This window comes from Myotis lucifugus, unplaced genomic scaffold (assembly GCF_000147115.1).
Source record: "Myotis lucifugus unplaced genomic scaffold, Myoluc2.0 scaffold_34, whole genome shotgun sequence".
NCBI classification, from domain to species: Eukaryota; Metazoa; Chordata; class Mammalia; order Chiroptera; family Vespertilionidae; genus Myotis; species Myotis lucifugus.
The window spans coordinates 363787-374513 of NW_005871082.1; the positions used below are offsets into that span (position 1 = coordinate 363787).

Sequence of the window (10727 nt, forward strand, 5' to 3'; positions counted from 1 at the left end):
GGGGGTCCTCAAACTTTTTAAACAGGGGGCCAGTTCACTGTCCCTCAGACCGGTGGAGGGCCGGACTATAGTTTAAAAAAAAACTATGAACAAATTCTTATGCACACTGCACATATCTTATTTTGAAGTAAAAAAACAAAACGGGAACAAATACAATATTTGTATTTGCATGTGGCCCGCGGCCCGTAGTTTGAGGACCCCTGCATTAGAGCAACACATGCTAGCCCTCTTTGAGCTCATCTGTGGAATGGGCCACGTGGAGCTATGGAGAGGCTGTTATGAGGGTGAAATGAGGAAGCACAGGGCGAACACCTCACAGTGCCTGGTCTCATGCAGCCTCCTTCTCCCCTGGCCCCCTTCTGCCTGGCATTGGGTCTGGAAGCACAGGGTGGGTGCCCTACGTGAAGACGAGAGGGCTGAGTGATTGCTCGAGAATGGCGAAGGATCTGAGCCAACTGCATGGTGGTGAAAATGAGCCGAGGCAGGTCCCGCACTGGGACCTGGAGGGAAAGTGCGCTGACAAAAGGGGGTGGCAAGAATCCTGGCACCGGGGTACAGCTACCCACAGGAGCTTCCTCTTTTCTTTGTGGATCCTCATGTAGTCCTGAGGAGGGGCATCAGATGGGTGTGGGCTGCACTGTGCCCCAGTGCTGTGAGGACCAGTTACTCCACACTGTGCCCGGGCACCTTCCTGAGGAAGAAAAGATGCCAAGCCAATCCACCAGACACAGCAACTCCAGGGCAAGGGGCTAGTCACACCCCAGGCTCTGGCTAGCAACCGGCTCCCCAGTGGGGAAGAAACTTAGCTCAAGTGATCAAAAGACTCCCTAATTCAAGATCTGGAACATCCCAAAGCGCCTCACCCAGTGGAGAGAGACGGATGGCACCGCTGCAAAGCAGACAAAGAAAGGAAGGGACTCTACACCGGAACATGCAAGATGGAGGCGGGCAGGCTGTGAACACCGCGCAGCGATTATGCAGCAAGGCTGCAGCGCCACCCTCGCCGCCCTCCACCGGCAGCACCCACAGGGTCACACTCCAGCAAGAGCCGTTTAACAGCTGCTAATTACTGCGATTCCAATAAGAGCCACGTCTTAGAAGTGATTTTGAACTGATTGCAGCTCTTTGAACTGATTGCTGCTGTAAGCTGTAAAGGAAGGAATCTGAAGAAAAGTGAAAAATCCTTTGATCAAACACAAAGGAAATCTTCCAAAGAAAAATACCTTGATTGTACACACGCATTATCGCTGTCTGCTTCACGTGTGTAAACAAATGATTTATACCCGCCTGTTAAACTTATAGGTTCCTTGAGACAGGGACCATATTTGTTTATCCTTATACCTCCTTACAGTATCCACATCGAAGATGCTTACAGAATTTAATTTAATTGAAGCAATTGCTGTATTAATAATTTGATCATGTAACTGTTACTTTTTTTATGAGAATAGGCTACTATAAAACGAATGCTAGGATAAAGCAATACAAAAGGACATTTTTTAGCTAATTTTTTCTTTGCTTTTTTTGTTTTTTTTGTCTAAAAAGACCATTTTAATAGCCTCACGTCTAGGAAAACATGCCTATTTTTCCAGAAGCCCCAAAGAAAGATGCAAATACAGTCATTCTTGAAGGCAAGCCAAGCACTCTACATTCCACAACAGAGACCATGTTGATGGCGCTGTGTGAGTTGCTAGGCAACCACTTGGTAATTCCCCGTGTAATAGAAATGAACCTGTCATCTGCTTCCCTGGCTGTGTGTGACATGCAGAGACGACAGGTGAAGGACAGCCAAGAACGCCTGCACCTGGATGACACGATCTCTCCTGAAGTGTGCTGACACCGGAGAAAATCCCCACGCCCTGTCAGAAAGCGCTGGAGGGAAATTGTCATTAAACTATTAGCACAGGAATATTCTTGGATTTACCCTGTGGGTAAATGCTGTGGGTGATCCTGTTATCCCTGTCCCCAAAGCAGGAGACCAAAAGCACTGTAGTTTTGCGTGTGGATGGCTGTCAATAAGAGCTCCAGATCAGCGTGTCTCATGACTCCAGCTGCGGTGAGATTTTACCAGATAAAAGCAGCCTTTCAAGTCTTAAAGGGGACCCTCAATATCTCAAAGTTCTGGATGACTAAACCACACTTTTTTATACCTGAAGAAAATGCTCCTTGTAATTTGTTTGTTTGGAGGTGGTTCCCCAGGCATTTGAGGCAAATGAGCTGCCTTGTAAAGACTCCACTCCACTTTAGGTATTGGCACCGTTGTCTTTGAAACAGGCTGAAAACACGACAAGGCACCAGAGAATGAATACAGGCCGTCTCTAAGCTTCTCTGACATTAAGCAAGAAAAAGAGAAAAATTTAAATGTCATTTCAAATTTGGGAGGCTAAGAGGATTCATCTTTTTCACATGAATTTCCAAAAGGACCATCTCCCCAGAATTTTTTTTTAAAATATATTTTATTGATTTTTTACAGAGAGGAAGGGAGAGAGACAGAGAGTTAGAAACATCGATGAGAGAGAAACATCGATCAGCTGCCTCCTGCACATCCCCCACTGGGGATGTGCCCGCAACCCAGGCACATGCCCTTGACCGGAATCGAACCCGGGACCCTTCAGTCCGCAGGCCGACGCTCCATCCACTGAGCCAAACCGGTTTCGGCCCCAGAATTTTTTTTAAATAAAGGATATTTGCCCCCACCCCCCTACTCCCATGAACATCATCTTTGGAAGTTGCTTGCTTTTCAGTCCCCTGTTTGAGATTTAACTTTGAGATCTTGGACTCTGGGATCAGGCAGTCAGTTATAGAGAAAGCAGATTCTGAATCAAGATAAAATCAACCAGGTAGTTTTTTATCTGGGATATGTTGTTTTTTAAATACATTTTTAAAATTGATTTTAGAGAGAGAGGAAGGGAGTGGGAAAGAGAGAAACATGGATTAGCTTGCCTCCTGCATGCCCCTCCTAGGGATGGAGCCTGCTACCCTGGCAAGTGCCCTGACTGGGAATCGAACTGGCGACCTCTTGGTGCATGGGATAATGCTAAACCAACTGAGCCACACTGGCCAGAGCTAAACCAAGGAGTTTTGATGAACAACTGGGCAAGGCTTCAACCCCAACATCTGGTGCCCATTTATCCAACCTGTTGTGATGCTGATTTAAAGACGCTGGCCAGCCCCGTGGAGTGAAGCCTGTCAAAAGCGTCTGCTCTGCCTACCCCGAGCTGGGTGTGAAGATCCTGTGTGTGTGTGTGTGTATGTGTGTGTATGTGTATGTGTGTGTATGTGTGTGTGTGTGTGCACAAAGGAAAGCCACGGTTTTATTTATAAAGTTCTTCATGGAATCCCAAAGAGTCAGCCAGGAGTTGAACCAAATGTTAGGTCTTGAGAAAATGCTCTGAAAGTAATGACCCTCCAATGACAGAGGGTGGGTTTTGAAAGTAATGACCCTCCAATGACAGAGGGTGGGTTTTAGAGTTTGCATGTCAAGCAATTAGTTACAGGAATTCCGGGTAATCAAACCTGTGCTGATATATTAACATCCTGACTGTAACCTGAAAGTTATCCATTCCTGTTCCTGCTCTTCCAGGTATCCCCCAAGAATACGAGCCAAGAACCAACCTGGCCAGTGGGGGTCTAGTCACCTGACTGCTAAGGGGAAAAAAAGGCCATGCATCTTGCTATCCCCTACCTCTGCCTCTGCCAGGCTGGACTGCTTGCCTCTTCTCCCACTGACTCACGGTTCTGGGACACTGGAGCATACACACACTCACCGTGCCATCAAATCCTCTTTAAACACTGTAATGTGGTTAGCACTATAATACTTGATGCAGGCTAGAAGATAATTATTTTATAGATGGCCAAACAAAGGTTCAGAAAAAATAAAATAGAAGCTATCAGATGCTGGTCCAAGAACTGATGCCAACCCTGCAGTGAGGTTTCCACTGGTCCTCAGCAAAATTGAAAAAAAAATGCAATGAATTTTTCATAAAGCAGAAATTATTCCATTTTTAAATTGAGGTTATGGTCTGCCTTCCCTCCTGGGTATATATGGGGGAACATGTTGCAATGCTCCTTCTTTTACAACATGATATTGATAAAGAGTTGGGATTTAAAACTAGATCTTTTGGATACATTCACTACTATTACACTATTTTAATTACTTTTATTTATTTTTATTTTTATTTTTTTAATATATTTTATTGACTTTTTACAGAGAGGAAGGGAGAGGGATAGAGAGTTTAGAAACACCGATGAGAGAGAAACATCGATCAGCTGCTTCCTGCACAGCCCCTACTGGGGATGTGCCCACAACCAAGGTACATGCCCTTGACTGGAATCGAACCTGGGACCCTTCAGTCCGCAGGCCGACGCTCTATCCACTGAGCCAAACCGGTCAGGGCTAATTACTTTTAAATAATTTTAAAATAACTTGTTTTAAACTCAACCTTAAATATTAAAACAATATTTAAAAATATTTTAAACTATATACTATAGTGTATACCTTAAAATGTCTTTGAATAAAGCTCAGCACAAGGTTAACTCTTCATGACATCCTCTGCAGGACTGAAAATCCACATCCTGGCAGGGACAGGGCAGCTAACAGCTGAGTGAAGTAGGCTGGGTGGAGGTGCAGTTTCTGTCCTGCTCTGTGGCACTCCATGACAGGAGAAGGGAAAAGAAATCCCTACGCGTGGCACTGGAGGGAGCAGGTCTCCCCCTGCCGGCAGTGGTGGTGGTAGAATGAGTCTTGAACCACAACTGGTACTGAGCCCTGAAACTGGAAAGGCCTCTAGGGCAAGAAGAAATGGTGCTTCGAAACCCACGCTCCATCATAGGAACCTCAGCCCGAGCAAGAGTGTGACAGCAAAGATGAAAGAACGTGTGGCACCAGGAAACTATCAACAAAGAAGCTGATTTCAAATCCTGCTGAATTAACAAAGGAAGATTTCTTTTTTACATTGGTTTGGCTATCTATTTTCATGAATTACTTACTCTGCATGTGTAATCATACAGAACCATACAATGGCTCAATAAAAGTCATGATCATGCCTATCAGTAAATTGGTCTGATGCAACTGGTTCCATTACCAAACTTGTCTTTGAAATTCAAGTTATTGATATAGTACTGCTGTGTGCTCATGAATTAGGTAAAATCAGGGGAGTCTGACTTAGTTGCACCTTTCAAGGACTAAACTAATCCTCGTGCCTTTGCTTAATTTATTCTCTTTTGCCTGATATGAATTATGACCTCACCCACTTCCGTTACTGTAAATCCAACTTTTATCTGTCCTTCTTAAAGCTTTACCTCCTGGTCTCTTCATCTTCCAACAACAAAAAACAAGCTGAAGGCTATTTTTTACTCCCTTGATTTTATTAGATTTTCAGACTCCTCTGGCATTTATCACATTCTCTCTCATAGTGTTTATTATAGCATGTCTTTATTTCCTATATCAGACTCTAAGCTATTTGCCATTACTCTAGGTATTTGCCATTTTAATTATGATGGGTCCTGGTGTGGGCCTCTTTGAGTTCATCTTGTTTGGGACTCAGCACTTCCTGGACTTGTGTGTCTTTTTCCTTCACTAGGTTAGGGAAGTTTTCAGTCATTAGTTCTTCAAATAGGTTTTTGATCCCTTGCTCTCTTTCTCCTCCTTATGGTACCCTGTGATGCAGATATGCTACACCTCACGTCGTCCCAAAGGTCCCTTAAGCTATCCTCATTTTTTGACATTCTTTTTCTCACCTTCTCCAGGTGGCTCAGTTGGTTGGAGCATCACCCTGTACACCAAAAGATTGTAGGTTCGATTCCCGGTCAGGGTACATACCTAGATTGCAAGTTCAATACCTGGATGGGGCACGTACGGGAGGCAATGGATTTATTTCTCTCCCCCTGCTTCCTCTCTCTAAAATCAATAAAACATATCCTCAGATAAGAATTAAACAATATTTTTCTTTTTGATGTTCTGATTGTTTTCTGCTACCTTGTCTTCCAAATCACTGATTCTATCCTCTGCTTCATTCAATCTACTGTTTTATTTCTTCTGGCGAATTCTTCACTTCAAATATTATATTCTTCATTTCTGACTGATCCATTTCTATGTCCTATTTTTATGCTGTTGTAGTTCTAAGTTCCTTGAATATCCTTATGACCATTTTTTTAACTCTGTATCTAATAAGTTGCTTGTCTCCTTTTCATTTAGCTCTTTCTCCAGAGATTTTTTTCTCTTCTTTCATTTGGAACATGTTTCTTTGTCTCACTATTTTGGCTGCCTCTTTATGTTTGTTTCTATGTATTAGGTAGATCTGCTATGCCTCCCAGTCTTGGTAGGGTGGCCTTATGTAGTAGGTGTCCTATATGACCCAATGGCGTAGTTTCCTGATCACCTGGGCTGAGTGCTCCACCAATGTCCCTCATGTGGGTTATGTGGGCCCTCTTGTTGTAATTGAGTCTTGATTGCTCTTGACTCATTTGTGTGTGGGGTCAACCCTCAGGCTGGCTGGCTGTGAAGATAAGCCCTGCCCACAGGGTACGAGCTACTGTGCAGGTGGTGCTGACCACATGAAGTAGAATTTGCCTCAGCAGGGTCTGGGGCCGGCCGAGATCTCCCTTCGGATATGCCACTTGTGAAGCTAATTGCATCCTGGTCTGAAGCTGGCCACTGGGTGTGTTGGTTCTTGGGCCCCTTGGGAGGGACTCTGGTGCAGCCCAAGGTCAGATCCTGCCTGTGACTGGCTCTCGGCAGCCTGTTTGGAGCTACAAAGTGATTCAGTTTGTGGCTGCCTCTGCTGGGCCTGGGTGTGTGTGGGAAGGACCAGGCTGTGCACCAAGGCTGGCTTTTACCTGCACCGGGCCCAGAAGCAGGTCAGCTGAAGTTCCAAGGCACCCCAAGATCTGCCTCTGCCTGCTGGCTGCTGGTTAGGCTCAGTCACTGGTGGTACTCAAGTTGCATGAGGTAGGTTCCCAGTGAGTCACCAGGTCGGGGCAAGTTTGATACAGCTTCTACCGATTGACACAGGTTCAAACTTGGTGCCAGAGCTGGGTCTGAGGCCACTCAGCAAATGTCCCAGGGTATGCCAAGTCTAGCTGCCACCCTCAGGGTGCTTGCACACCTTTGTGGTATGGTGGGGTGAGGCCAGCAGTTTATCAGGCCCAAACAGACCACGAGTTGTGAAAGGAGGGCTCTGCACCAGTCAGGGATGCGAGGGAAAGATGGCCCTGTTCTAGAGCCGCACAACTCAGTCTGCCCCAGATTCTGCCAGGAGCCTGATCTCAGGTTAGGTGGAAGGTGGAGGCTAGTGCATCTCTTGTGAGGGGGAGGTGCCAGTCAGCTTCACGGGAAAGTGGGAGGAATGGCCTGTCCCAAAGCCACACAACCCAGTCACGGATACCCTCTGAGTCTGCCTAGACCTCTACACCCTAACCCAGGCAGCTGACTCATCAGCAGAGCTCCACAGGGTGAGGCAAAAGGGAGTCCAGAGGGTGGGGCTATTGCATTCCCCCAGGCTGATGCTGTATGGAGGGGAGTGCCCCACCAAGAAAGATGGAGTAGGCGGGGTGGGAGAGTGACTCAGCACAGGGATCCTGACAGCTGTCCCTTCAGCTCTCTCCTCATGCAATTCTAGTCTATTCCACCCTCTGCCAGAGCCCAGGGTGAATGGCTACAAAGATTTTGTTTGTTGGCCCTTTAATAGGGTGCCTATGTGTCTAGCAGACTCCTCTCTCTCCCTGGCAGACAGAATCCCTGCTGATTTTCACAGCCAGATGTTACGTGGGCGTCTCTTCCTGGCTCTGGTGCTCTGGACAGGGGAGCCTGGCTTGGGGTTGAAGTCCCACTCTTCTTAGGGGGAACCTTTGTAGCTGAGATATCCCTCCAGAATCTTAGTTTCCATGCGTGGGAGCAGGGCCAGCCTTTTTCATGTCTCTCCCCTTCCTACTAGTCTTGATATGGCTTCTGTAAATCCTTGATTATAAGACTTCTCTTCAGCTAGTCTTCAGTTGGTTATTCAGGTTGGTTGCTCTACATCTTAGTTGTAATTCCAGGTCTCCTGGGTGGAGGTAAGTGTAGCTTCCACCTACACCACCATCATCTTGAAAGTCCTCAAACTCTAAGGTATTTGAAGTCGAAGACATTTATCCTGTCTCCAAAAAGAGGCAATGTGGCTTAACAGTTAAGATGCCAGGCTTAGCAGTTGTGATTTCTTGGGTATCAACTTCAGTGCCCTCATCTGAAAATGATAATAGCACCGACCTCATACATTTGTTGAGGCATCATCAGAGAATGCATGTAAAGTTGCCTGGCTCTTAATTATTTGATAATTGCTAACTATCATTTGTACTCCCTACAAGCCTTACTATATATACACGTGGGCTTTCAATGATTGTTGGTAGAGTTTATGCTAATACATCCATGCCTAGTAATACATGGGCGTTGTGTCTGGAGGACTAACGTGATTGTGACCCAGCAGCCCTAAGAAAGGCTTGGACTACCTACCTAGGGCCAGTCCCCCTGCTTTATCACCCAGATCATGCCGTCCAATCCAACCTTCTGCGATGCTGGCCATGAACTAGCATCCGAGCTGTCCAATAACGTAGCCATTACCTACATGTGGTTATTGAGGGCTTGAAATATGACTAGTATATCTAAGCAGCTTATTTCCCTCCCCCCCTTTTTAATTAGTTCAATACCCTCCGATGATTAGCATAACCCTATTCGACAGGGCAGCTCTAGAACTTGCCTCCTGTCAGTCTCTTTAAATCGTGTCCCCTCCTTTTCACCAGCAAAGGAATATTTTCTAAATGAATAAGCAACGCTGATTCAAAGCATCACTTCAACTGGTCCCAACCCCTTTTATTCTTTTTTAAAGATATTTTTTTATTCATTTCCTACTAGTCTTGATATGGCAAATCCTTACAGAGAGGAAGGGAGAGGGTTAGAGAGAGAGAAACATCAATGATGGGAGAAAATCACTGATCGGCTGCCTCCTGTACGCCCCCTACTGGGGATGAGTCTGCAACGCAGGCGTGTGCCCCTAGCGGGACCCTTCAGTGTGCGGACCGATGCTCTACCCACTGCGCGAACCGGCGAGGGCCACCCCTTTTAGTCTTTGGCGAGTGCAGTGTCGGCATTCTGTCGCTTCACTGAGAGCTGGACGGAGGACAGTGTCCCGAGACAAAGTAACTTACACACCAAGTGACATGGAATCACCCAACAGGAAGGCGAACTGCGTCCCCGCCTGGTCTGCGGGGAGGAAGGGAAGGGTAACCGACCGCCCGGACAGGCGTGGCAAACACGTGAGCGGCGCAGGGCGGTCGGGCACGCCTCCGCCGGCCAAGGGGGCGGGAGGCTGGCCGCATGTCTTCCCACGCGGGGCGCCGCCACCCGGGGCGCGCGTGCCAGTCAGCATGGCCTGTTCTGGCCCCCAACCCTGGCGGTGTCCCGGCGTACAAAACGAGAGCCAACCTCCACCCGCTCCCGCAGGAGAATCGTGCCTCCTGCCGTGTCTGCCAGAAACTTCTCCCAACCTTGCCCCGATACCGCACCCCAGCCGCTGGGGGCTCAAGGTCCCCCCTACAAAATGGCGACGGGGCCCGGGAAGAAGCCATAGAGACGCCCGCCCTCCGCGGAGAGAGCGCCGGCCTCTTTGGGACGTCCGCGCCCCGTGAGAGGCTGGAGGGGCTCGCGTTCCGGCGGAGGCGGGGACAGGGTGCACCGCGAAGGGCCCCTCTAGGAGGACAGCAGGCAGTCTCTACGGTGCCGGGTCCTCCGATCCGGTCACGTGGCTGGCGGAAGCCGCCGCAGAGGCGGGGGGAGGAGAAAGGGGCGGGAGGCCGAGGGGATTGCTCCAGACCCGGCGACGACCGGGTTGTCATGGAGCCGCGGGCCAGTGCCGGCGCATGCGCCACCTGACCCGCAGGCTGTGCTTGGAGTGGCGACCCCGACCCCGGCCCGAGGTGAGGAAGCGAGGACGGGGCGCGCGGGGAGAGGGTTTGGGCGGGGAGCGTGGGAGAGGAGGTGAGAGTAGGGGCAAGAAGAAGGGTCGCGAGGTAGGCAAGAGGGAGAATCAGGACTTTAGGGGGTCAGACAGAGGCCCAAATGGTGGGAGCAGAGGGTGTGCGTCCCTCCCCCAGTTCGTTGGTGGGTTTAGTTTTGAGGGGCGGGCCTTGGTGGGAGAGGGAGTCAAGGGCGAGGAGGGGGCGGAGTACCGAGAGGGGGCTGGTGTGGGGTGCCAGTGGGGTGAGACCCTTAGGGCGGGGGGGGCCCGGGTCTAGCCCTCGAGGTGAAAGCTGTGGGCTTCGGGCCGGGGCGAGCTGGAGGCCTCCGGCCAGGCTGTGAACTGAGGGGCAGGGAACGGGCAGGTGAGTGGGTGCGGGAGCTGGTAACCTGGTGAGGGCCTGGGACTCCGGTCTGGGGCTGGAGGTGGCTCCCCGTTCTGGGTCCGGGCACAGGTGCGCCGTCTTTTCTACAAACGTGTTCTGAGTCTTTTGGATGGTGATTTCTCCTGGGAAGGGAATGGACAGGCCTGGTTCCAGGAGTTGACGAGAAGGAAAACATAGGACCCAATGGGTTAGTAGGTTATGTGTTATGGTTATTGGGTTCGTGGGGTTGATATTGGGTATAAATTTATATAGATTAAATTATAAAATTCACCTCAGCGGGAAATTGTGTTTTGTTTTACGACACCTAAGTCTAATTTTCGTTCACCACCATTTATTCCCCCTTAGCTATCTTCTTT

The 10727-nt window shown here is 48.7% G+C and overlaps 1 protein-coding gene across 2 annotated transcripts in view; it reads left to right on the forward strand.

Moving 5' to 3' along the window:
• The first annotated feature begins 9802 nt into the window (after window positions 1-9802).
• Window positions 9803-10727, forward strand: part of CIPC (CLOCK interacting pacemaker) — a 16851-nt gene continuing 15926 nt past the window's right edge. Inside the window, exon 1 of one of the 2 annotated variants that reach the window (XM_006086945.3) lies at window positions 9803-9945. The gene's annotated coding sequence lies outside the window, so the exon portion shown is untranslated. Of the gene's footprint in view, window positions 9946-10236; window positions 10351-10727 lie in introns of those variants that run through there. The other variant, XM_023752483.1, reaches the window with a different exon arrangement.